The 11203-nt window shown below is 46.0% G+C and overlaps 1 protein-coding gene across 4 annotated transcripts in view; it reads right to left on the bottom strand.

Moving 5' to 3' along the window:
* The window catches only part of FAT1 (FAT atypical cadherin 1), a 122121-nt gene extending 114292 nt beyond the window's left edge, over positions 1-7829 (bottom strand). For 2 of the 4 annotated variants that reach the window (XM_068531955.1, XM_068531953.1), the window contains exon 1: positions 7509-7828. The gene's annotated coding sequence lies outside the window, so the exon portion shown is untranslated. Of the gene's footprint in view, positions 1-4762; positions 4980-7508 lie in introns of those variants that run through there. The other 2 variants (XM_068531954.1, XM_068531956.1) reach the window with 2 other exon arrangements.
* Positions 7830-11203: the final 3374 nt, after the last annotated feature.

The following is an 11203-nucleotide window of genomic DNA, read 5'->3' on the forward strand; positions in this document are numbered from 1 at the left end:
AGCCTCCCTGACAATCTCCCATTTGACACTACTCACCCTCCTCCCCCATATGTGTCCTTCATACTGTCACAAACTGCCTAAAACAAAGAGGTGATCCACACAGAATGTGTAAAGGATGGACAACACTAAACTTTCCTGATTCTCTCCAATACCCTTTTATATGCTACACCAACTCTTTCACCTTCCAGTTTGTCACTACAAATTTCTTTCAACTCTTTTCACACACACACATATTGTTACCCTTAAAGACATCATCCCCTCTGCCCTTATCATAAAGGATCACCGCAGAAGCCTGCATTCCCCCCTAACCTCCATCAAGGGCCATGGAACACCCCCTCGAGATACCTTCAGACTTAAGTTATACAGTGTCTTCACCCACTTCCCACTGCAAAACAATAGCTATTCCACTGAAAATACATAGTAATTTCCTACGTCCTTGAAGAGTTTCGCCACTTCCCAAATCACCAAGTTTGCAATCTAAGAAATCAAATAAAAAAGCAGCTGGAAGTCATAAAACCTGTGATCTAGCCCAGGCTTTGTCACTAATTATTTGTGTGACTTCAAGGAAGTTAATTAATCCTTGGATTCCATTTCTTTATTTGAAAAACTAGAGACTGGACTAAAATCTTTACAGCTTCCTACCCTCCACAGATACACATTCTTTCTCCACCTCCTTTTCCTCTCTCTCTTTGTACACACACACACATACACACACACACACACACACTCCAGAAATTCAGGATTTCTATGACTTTTTATCTTAACTCTCAAACCTCCATATCTTAAAAGTCATCTAGACTTGACATTTCTTTATTTCTCAATTTCTCAAAACTGCTCCTCTTCCATTTCTGCTGCTGCCACTTAGTTCATATTTGTATTTGTTCAGGCACAGCATGTGAACCGCCTTTTGGTATTCCTGCTTCCTTGCCCCCATACTATTTAACCTACATACTGCAATGAAATTAGTCTCATTAAAACTTCTTTGTAATGTCACTCCATAGTTTGAAATATTCAGTGTTTCCCCTTATCCTTCGGATTAAGTACATCCATCTTAATCTTGTATTAAAGATCTCTGACAATCTGACCTCTACCTACTTTCCCAATTTAATCTTCCACATTACTTCTATTTCAAACCAAAAAGGTGTCCTTCCCACAGGCTTGAAACCAAGCTGTCCTGAGCCCATGACACCACCTAGTGGCGGAGGCTCTAAACTTGCAGCATCGCCACCTTTCTCTTCGAAAAGACGCAAACATGGCAATTTTATATTTTCCTGCCCTTTACTCATCACACACAGTTTCGTTATTTTCACCTTTCTCTTCAACATTTCTTTCTTTCCTCTCTTCTTAACCTCCATAAAAGTTATCTTCTCTATCTTTATAAGCCAAGGTGAGCCCAGGTCATAGATTTTCTGTTTTCCCTACACAAAGAAAAAAAGGCATGCCATAAGCCACGTGAAAGAAGGATTAAAGAAACACTGATGATAAACCAACCAACCCTCTTCTGAAAGATAACATGGTGTGCTCAGGTCTTTCTTTCTCACCATTCATCAAACCACAAATCAAGTCACAACCAAGGGTTTCTACAACTTGCTTTACGTGTATTTCCTCTCCGTGAATCATTGCCTCCTGATTCACGCTTCCCTCAGACCTCACCCTATCCTAATATCCACCTAGCTCACTGAGGTGCTATGATGAACTACCCTGACCCACCAGATGGATCTCTCTTACCACACTGGAGATAACTGTTTACTTGTCCTTCTCCCCTGCCGGACTGTAAGCTCCTTGAGAGCAGGAACCCTGCTTTGCTCACCACTGTTTATTGCATCTGGCCCAGTGTTTGGCACAGAGGAGATCGACAGTTGTTGGGTGCATGAATGGACAGACGGATGAGGATTAGCAATGGAGAATGGAAGGCAGGACTGAAGGGTGGGATGGGGCGGGGGATAAGGAGGGATAACATAGGAAAACAATACATCCATCGCTGTAAACTTAACAGAGAATCCAGGTGCAACCACTAGGCCAGTAACAACGCTGCTGATGGGTGCCCTGCAGAAGGCTCTAATTTCCAGCAGCTCAGAAAGAGGTCATCAACCACCTCAAAATGCTTCCAAAGTGGCTACAGGCGATGCCAGATCAGTGTCCCTACTGCAGAGCTTACTATGAAGCATCATGCTTGAATATTCTATGAAGATAAGAATTAAATAATCACCTACTTTCCTAAGTGGTCTATAGAAGACATTTAATTATAGATTTATCTCCACATATATAATAAACCTTTGGAATTAAGCAAGAATTTTGGTAATATATTTAAATCTGGGACTTAAGGAAAAGATCATTTTTAAAAAAACTTTATTATGTGAAATATACAGATTCCTCATCTGATTGAATACATTTTTGAAATTAAAAGTTCCTCCCAGACATGAGGAGAGAAAAAACACAACTTTCTGCTCTTGGTTAAATGAATTACCTGCATCGCTCATTTCAAAAACTCCTTACCAGTGCCTAAGGACAAACTAACACTTGCAAATTAAACAATTAGGTGAGACAAAAAGACAGTTTGGTTTCATCAACTATATAATCTGGTCAAAAGAAAGCTTACCTGCTGCAGTTTCCCACTCATAAAGATTAAACAGACACCTGGCCTTATGGCTTCCTGTTATTAAATCAGGTCCTTTAGGCCACAAATTAGGCCACAGAGACAACATTTAATGCAACAATAATGCATTAAATTTGATTTAGTTTATTGATTCTATGTAAAAACAGCAAAACTTGGATGGAAAACAGGTGGCAGTAGACTTGTTAAGGGAGTTAAAATAATCTGTAACATCCCTTTCACTTCTAGCATTCAAAGAAATGACTACTTCGGAGACGACTCGAGAGCTAAGTCTAAAGACATACACTAGGAAGGCATGGGATCAGGGGGAGGAAAACAGTATTAGTTTGCATATAATTTTTAGATTCCTCTTTTGGCACCTGACCATAACATGGATTTAAATGGTCTACTAACATGGTGCAAACCCACTAGGTGTACTTCTAGTGACTAATTAAAAGATACAAATGAATAGATATGCAGGTGGCCTGAAAGATTTTATGAAGTCCTCTAAGAATTTCACTTCTTTTCAGAGTGACAAAGAATTTGGTTCATTTAAGATATTCATTTTTCAAGTAATGGGTACACAAATGCACACTTTATTCAAATCAAACCCTACTATGAACGTGTTAAATGCCATGTTTGACATAATTGAGTTATGTTCATTGTTGTTTTTAAAAATTATGTAATGTTTTAAGCACTTTTACACCCATCTTAAAGCTTAAGTATATAGTAAAGAAGGGGGGATAATAATTCCACTTGTGGAACCAGAGAGCTGTCCTAAAACACAAAGCCAAACATCAGAATTAACCTATATACCTGGAGAAACACACTTTATGAGTAACCGCAGTAACCGGATGTGCTGGATAACCACAACGCTAAGAGTAATATGAAAAAAACATCACCATCACCTAGTTTTAACACGTGCAGCTATCTTAAACTATTGAAACCTATCTCTGAATGTATGACGCCTCAAGAATCCGCTTTTGTGAAAGATATATAAATAACTGAAGATCATTTGCCTTTTAAATCTTTTCCGATGTCAGTCACTGTAAATAGCAGTTGCTTAACAAAAGCTATTTAATGAAATCATAGTTCAGACACATGAAGAAAAAAAAAACCTCTAACTGCACAGAAAATATTTATGAGTTTACTTTCCTAACGCATACAATTGCGTCCTTGTTTTCAAAGCCCCGCAATTCACATCAGTGGGAACAAAAAAATTCTTAGAGACAAGAGAAAGTTAGCTTCCTAGAGAAAAGCACTTAAAGAAAAAGCACTGAAGAACCAGAATCTCTTTAAAAAAAAAGATCTTAGAAGTTTCTTTAAAAGATCTTACAAGTTTCTCTTCCAAAAAAGAAACAAACGGATAGCACAGTTGCAAATGTTTAGCCCCGATATTTATCAATCTCACCTATGCTTAACTACATTCAACCAGTTACAACTCAAACCTCAGGGCAGCACTCCTTCAGGGCACAAAACATCTAAAAGAACTCGGTGACTCCATTTCAAAGATCCCATCCCTTAGCAGTCGGCCTCTCCTTTCATCACACCTACGCTGTGAATATCTCACAAATCGCAAGAAATTAGCCGCGGAGCGAGATCAGATAAGTCTTTAACAGGCACGCGTGTTACCGGAGAGAAGAAAGTGGAACGCGCGTGTGAAACTTCCGAGCTCCGGGCGAGGCGGAAGTTCTTGCCCCGAGGCCGCCGGGAACCCAGCGCCGCGGCTGCCGCTTTGATTTCCAGCAATGGCTCCGGGGCCAGAGCCGGTGCAGCCGGGGCCGCCGCCCGCTCGCAGCAGCAGTCGGGTCGGTAATTACCATTCGGGTCACGTCGTGCCTTATCCGCTCCCGCCCATCCGCCTCCCCCCACCCACCCGAATCCAGGGCCTGCCCTGAACTTTCCAAGTGGGCAGGCGCCTCGGCACCACCACCGTCCGGCGGGTCTCTTTCTTTCCATCCCGTCCCCAGAGCGCCGGGGGGCGCTCGGTCCTGGGCTGGACAGTAAGGGGCAAGCTCCCAACGAGCCGGAAGCCCGCCACCCGGCAGCAGCAAGTTGCTCGTCCCGCGGGCACATACGGCTTCGGCCCGGCCGCGCAATGGCACCGAGCGCGCCACTGCGCCCCTCGCCCACCGCCCTCAAGCCCCAACTGGTTTCCTTCAAACTTACAGCAAAGTTAGCCCGAAGCGGCGGCGGCGCTCTCGGGGGCGCGCACCTCGCCGCCTCAGTGCGCCCCCGAGCAGGGTCCGGGTCGGCCCGGGGCCTCACTGGCTCCGCACGGCCGCATGGTATCTGCGGCCCGCCCGCCCTCGCTTTCCTCGCGCCCCCTTCGGAAGCAGCGCCCCGCTGCCCTCGAGCCCCACTCCAAACCCGGCCGGGGCATCCCGGGCGTCTCACGCACCCGGCGCCTCACGCACCAGGCGCGGGATATATCCCTCCGCTCGCAGCCACGCCCGCTCGCGCCGGCGCTCTTTTCTCCCGCTTAGAAACTCGACCCGACTTTCCCCGGCAGCCGGACTCCCAGTCCGCGGGGTCCGGGCTATGACGCCCCGCCAAGGGTCAGGGATCTCCCAGCAGCTACAGCAGCCAACTCCTTTCCAGGAGACCAGTGAGTGCCCAGGACGACCTAGCGACACCGCGAGGAACAGATTGGGGCCCACTCTAGTGCCGAGGTTAGTTATGGCCAGCACACAGATTTGTGCAGGTAATTAACAGGGAATGCTCCCTGCTAGGAAAGGGGTAACATTAACTTAGCTAAAAAAAAAAAAAATGAAAAAGAGCTAAGGACTAAAGAAAAAGCTTCCCACGCCTCCCCCTTTAGATTCACGAGAACCTTCAGGGAATTCCTAAATCTGAATTTGAATGCCTTGGCTGTAGGTCTGCAATTGCTTGGTGGAATAAAATCTTCCAAAAGGTCTCAAAAGGAATGCAGTTAGATCGGAACCTACTTCCTTTTTCAATCTACACTAAAATCCCGAGAAAGTGAAAACGCTTCCTTCGCGACCTCTTTGCGCAGAGCTGGTTACACCCCGGAACCTCCCCAGCCGTGGTTACGAACCCCAGCTCCCGCCTCCGCCAGCGGACACCCCGGACTCCCAGGTCTGCGGGACAAAAGGCAGCGGTGCCGTCTCGAGCGCTTTCCCACGCGTTAAGTACACCCCGCAGGCTGTGAATGCAGTCTAACGTGAAACTACAAGTTCCGCAGGGAGAAGGGGAAACCCCGGGCGTCCAGACAGCCCACTCGGGGAACTCCCCCCACACCCGAGCTCGCAGTCCGGGCTTCGCGGGGCTGTGAGCCGGTCCTCAGCGCGGGCAGGGCTCCAGGCGCCGGCTCAGCGCAGCCCGGAGTGCTCCCGGGCGTTGGGAAACAGCCCGGAGAAGAGGGCGGACTTGACCTCGGAAAGTTTGTGCAGCTCGAATACGTTAACGCTGTGAGGACAAAGAGAGATGATTTCCCTGGAACCGGTGGAGGGGGCTGCTGGAGTATCTACGAGGCAAATGGGGGTGAAGGAGTCTAGGGTTAAAGAGAGAATTTTCTTATTTTAAAGTTAATGCAGTCTCCTCTTACGCCATCTCAAAGAAGGTGATTGGGGGGGGGGGGGAATGTGTCTAGAAGGTCATGGCTGGGAAGGAAAAATAATGCCTGCAGAATGAGTGTGCTGATTCGTAGCACTAAGAGTATGTGGCGTATTCCCTGCGCGTTATTTAGAATACACACAAATTCACACACCCAGGAAACATCATCCTTCAAACACTTCGCCACGGCAAAGCGCTCCTGGAGTTACAGGTCAGTTTCATACATGGAACACCTCGAAAGTAGGTTACCTGGTCTCCAAGCTCAACTCGTTTGTGCCCCTTGCCGAATTCTAACTCTAAACAAAACACAATCACACACGAACGCCAACAGTTTGTTGGGGCGGGATGCGGGGGGCGGGAGAGGAGAAGAACAGTAAAAGGTAGAAAGACACCATCCCATAACGTAAAATCACAAGATTTTTTAAATGACACAAAAGAATTCCTGGAGAAAATTACTATTCACTAATAACTAATAACGCTTACTTGGACTAAAACATCTGTTTGGGAATCCCGGTTTGCCAGGTCCACTGAAAACCTAATTGCCTGAAAGAAGTTGCACTTCGTCGCCAGAGGAACAGCCGAGAGCCAGAGATGGAGATTTCAGAGTCCGGTGCTGCCACGTTTTTACTGATCCTTTAGCCCCAACGGAACGAAACAGAGATGCCTTTTTGCTACCAGCTAATTACCTTCACATGAACAAGAAATGTAGTACAAGCTCCACGTTTGTCCTCTCAATAGTCGATCCTCGCTAACCCAGTACCCAAAGGCTCTAGAAAATAAGGGGGATGGGTTCCCGAAAACAAAAAAACCTTTCCGCCAGCACTGCCTCTGCAAGTCCACCCAAGCTGGTATTTGTATATTAGATATAGAATGGGCCGGAGTGGGTGGTAAGTGAAGGCTAGGGTGACGGCGACGGACCTCACGTCCACGTCCCAAGAGCGCCCGACAGGTCCAAGTTCGCGGTCCGTGCGGAACCCCGCAGAGAGCGCGCGCTTTGCCGGGTGTCCGTACTAGAGGGCGCTGCGCCACTGCAGATCACGCGGCACCCAATGCGCCCTCCCTGGGCACCATTTCTATAAGTTACATTCGAAATAATGCACAAACAGCATAGCTTTTCAAGTTCTTTTGAACAGTGCTTTGTAAGTATTTTATGAATTCCAAAACCTATGCGTACTGATCTTTCATTCCCGAGTCAAGCACAGCCAGGGCGGGTGTGCAGCTCGCCGAGCGGAAAGCCGGTAGGATGCACACGCTTCCCTGTACTAGTCAAACACCCCACGCAATTTCATTAACGTTTAAACTTAAATACGGAAAGACTTGCACTCAAGAAAGAACTCACCCGTCCAGCCGAGTCCTCGGTGCTCTGCTTTAAAGTCCCGGCAGCTCCGTAATCGCCACGCGATTTGGATATTTGTTACAAGCCGTGTATGAAGTACCAACTTTGCTTCCCTCCGATCTTCAGCATGTCGCCAACGAGAGTGCGATCCTCCCGCGCCGCCCAGGTGGCCGCATCTCCGGAGGCTTCCGTCCTGGGGGAGACTTGAGCAGCAAAAGGAGGCGAAATCAGAGTGCGCGAGGGCTAGAGAGAGGGCCGAAGAGAAACCAAGTTTGTCAGGACTTGTCCGGGCAGCGAGCCGCCGAGTTTAGGAGTTGCGGCCGGGAGCTGCGGCGGATCACTGCCTCTTTCCCCACTCCCTCCCGCCTGGAGGAGGTGGGGGAGGGGAGGTGACGTCAGCGCCCCGCCTAGCCCCCACCCCGCCGCCTGGATGGGATTCTCCCGCGGGGTCCGCCTCCTAGACAGTAGCGGCCGCGAGCTCGGAAGCTCGGCCGGCTCTCCTGCCGCAGCGGTCTCTGCGGCCGCTGCGGTCCCAACAGTGAAGCGTCTGGCCCTCTCCACCCCGCCGCGTCTCCCGGGCTCCGCCGAGCGCTGGCGTTCCTCGCACTCGGCGCCGGGGCGGCCCCCGCGGCGCGCACCTCTCCGGCTGGCTTTCTCGCAAGCCCCCTCCGGCCGTGTTTCCCACGCCTCGAACTGCAGGTGATGCTCTTCCTCTTCTGCAGCTGAAATTCGTCGCGACGTGTCGCCTGCCGGGTTGTTGCAGGGCGGAAGCACGAACAGTCTCTGCGGACTAGTCTGGACGACTTGTAATTTGTAGCCCTCCAACTTTAGAATGTGATCTAGTTTAAATACTTCTCGTGCTCTAGCGCTGTTTGCGGTCTTTCTGTTGAAAATCACGGAGCCATATCTTAATGTTCAAATCCTCTCCAAAAGCGCCTACGTTTTTAGACCGTACTCTGAAGCGTACAAGGATCCAAGGGGTGGAGGGAGAGGTGGAGGAGGAGCCAATTTCTAATGTTTCTTACAAGTCATCCACAGTGATGGGGGCCAGTACACAAATCAATCGTCTACTCGTACTATAGACTAAGACAAATGCAAACGCTGTTGAAGTTGAATTTGTCAGTGAATACGTCCTTTCTACGTAAGCGACCAGACTCCAGGAAAAAAATCTGCTCTGGAATTTTTTTTTTTTTTAACGCCGCTAAAATACCAAAATAAAATCTCAGTAGCGTGAAATTCCCAGGGAGCCATTTCTGTGAGTTGACACTGTCCTCAGAAGGTTAGCATTAAAATTCCCTGGAAAAGGGCAGGGGGCTGGGAGCGGGTTCTGTTAATACCTTTGCAGCCTTTGATGTAAATCTAGCGGTCAGTTTAGCTGGCTGTTATCTTTGAAAGGCAAAGAGCAAAACCCCTAGGACACAGGAAACATGGCAAGGAGTTAAAGAGTTAAGAGAAAAGAAGATTGTGTTGGAGCATTGGATGTGCTTAGCCTTAAGGAAGTCATACAACTTCTCTAAATTTCAGTTTCCTCGTCTGTTTCACCTTGTAAAAATGTGTGTGTATTTCCATTCAAAAATATTTATTTGCCAGGGAGGCAATGCTCAAGCAGGCACCACTTTTCCCCAGCATCATATACAGTGTCTAGTAAGCACATAGGAGTTCATCAATAGTCGTTGTCTTACCCTCCCTGGTTCTTTGAAGTGTCTGTTTTCTCATCTATACAATTAGGAAGAGTTACAAGGAGGTTATCCCAAATAATTTTGTTATGGAAAGGAGAGGAGGGCACCCAGAAGGTGCCAGATTCCTGAGGAGGGAGGAGGAAATAAAAGGACAGACTGACTTGAAAGGCCAGCCTGTTAGTGCAGAGGACAGACCTCTCATGCTTCACTATTTCATCTACACAGGCTCACTCCTTTTATGTCAATAGTTGAAATTAGAAATTGACTGCATATTGTAAGTTTTTTATAAATAATACACATAAGTTCCCCCAGATGCTGCCGTGCAAGTCAGTTTGGTTTGCTATACTCATCTTTAGTGTTATCATACGTAAATCAAATTATTTCCAATAGAAAAAGAAAAAAGTACAAATGAGAGGAACTTGTATATAATAATTGATGGTATTAATAGAAATAGCTACTTTTTAAAAAAACAAAGTGAAAGGGGCAGAAAACTTTTAATAAAACCTCTAGACCTGTACCGTCCAATACCATAGGTAGCCGCTAGCCACAAGTGGCTAAGTAAATTAAAAGCCAGTTCCTTGGTCTCACTAGCTACATTTGAAGTACTCAGTATCCACTTGTGACTAGTGGCTGCTATATTGTTCAGGGCCAATGAAAGAACATTTTTATCATGACAGAGTTCTGTTCGACAATGCTGTTACAGACTTTGCTATTGTTTTTGGAAGGCTACATCAAGCATTATATTACAATTGCCATGCATCCAACACTGAGTCAATTCCAAAGTTAAAAAAAAACACCAAAAAACAGAATCACAGAAGGATTCACTCATTTCACAAATATTTATCAAGTACCAACAACAATATGCTAAGTGAAACTATAAAGGACTCAAAATTTAATGAGTTAGGTGTGTTTGGTGATTAAGAAATATTAACATGGCTTAACATGGCCTTTTCGTTGCTTTCAATCATTGCTGAGTACGAAAACCAGGGGGAATCACTCAATTTAAAGCAGAAGAGAATTCTATGACATTTTAAAGAATAGTCCTAGGACTAAATAATTCTAAGTAGGCTGACTGACTTCTGTCATCCCACCCTCTCTGTTCCTTTTAACTGCTTTCTCATCTCCTACACCCCCTTTTCCCCTACACTTCCTGAAGATGAGGCACTGTTCAGCTGTCTCCACTTCTCCACACTTTGGAATTATTTTATCCTTTGCATTTAAATACAGCTCTCCTTTGCGATTGCTTGTACTCACCAAGGGAGCCATTAGAACAGACAACTAGTCAATCTGGTAAGAATCAGTAGTGGTTAACTATGGGTATGAATATGTTCATTTCCCTGGTCCCTTCCAAGTGCATTGAAACAAGGGCTTTCTTAAAGCTAAACCTTAATCATAAAATTGTATTCTAATGGTGAAATTCCAGATGCCAGTGCCAATCGGGAAAATATTTGGAGGCATTATGCAGAATGGCTAACTACTAAAAAAATAAATAAAAAATAAAGTTTACCTTCATTTCTGGCATACATACATAGTGGAAAAGGCTGGTTTGGACCTTCTGTCCCTACAAATATAAGATCAACATCCCCATGTGGTTTGGAAACAGATTCTGCTGGATAAGTATCATGCTTGTGATGCTTTCCTAGCTCGGGGATTGAAGGATTCCACGTCTACCTTTCTGAACAGTAAGCGATGGATCATGCAGAAACTGTTGAAATACTTTCTCAATAAAGGCAGTAAAAAGAACATTAGACTCAAGGTCAATAAATCTGGTTTGAGTCTTTGCCACATAAAATCTAATGTACTTGGTTATTACTGAATTTTGGGAGTCTCACTTTCCTTTATAAAGGTGCATTTCTAAAGTGATCTCAAACAAACAAGGAAACAAACTGCCTCACCTGTTGTGAGAGATATAGTAAAGAATGAAGATAACAAATACAGTATCATTATTCTCCTCAAATTTACTCACTATTTCTCACCCTACCACTCCCTCTCAGTTGTGAGGCTTTGTAGAACCAACAG

Source organism: Eschrichtius robustus, chromosome 21 (assembly GCF_028021215.1).
Source record: "Eschrichtius robustus isolate mEscRob2 chromosome 21, mEscRob2.pri, whole genome shotgun sequence".
In the NCBI taxonomy this organism is placed as follows: Eukaryota; Metazoa; Chordata; class Mammalia; order Artiodactyla; family Eschrichtiidae; genus Eschrichtius; species Eschrichtius robustus.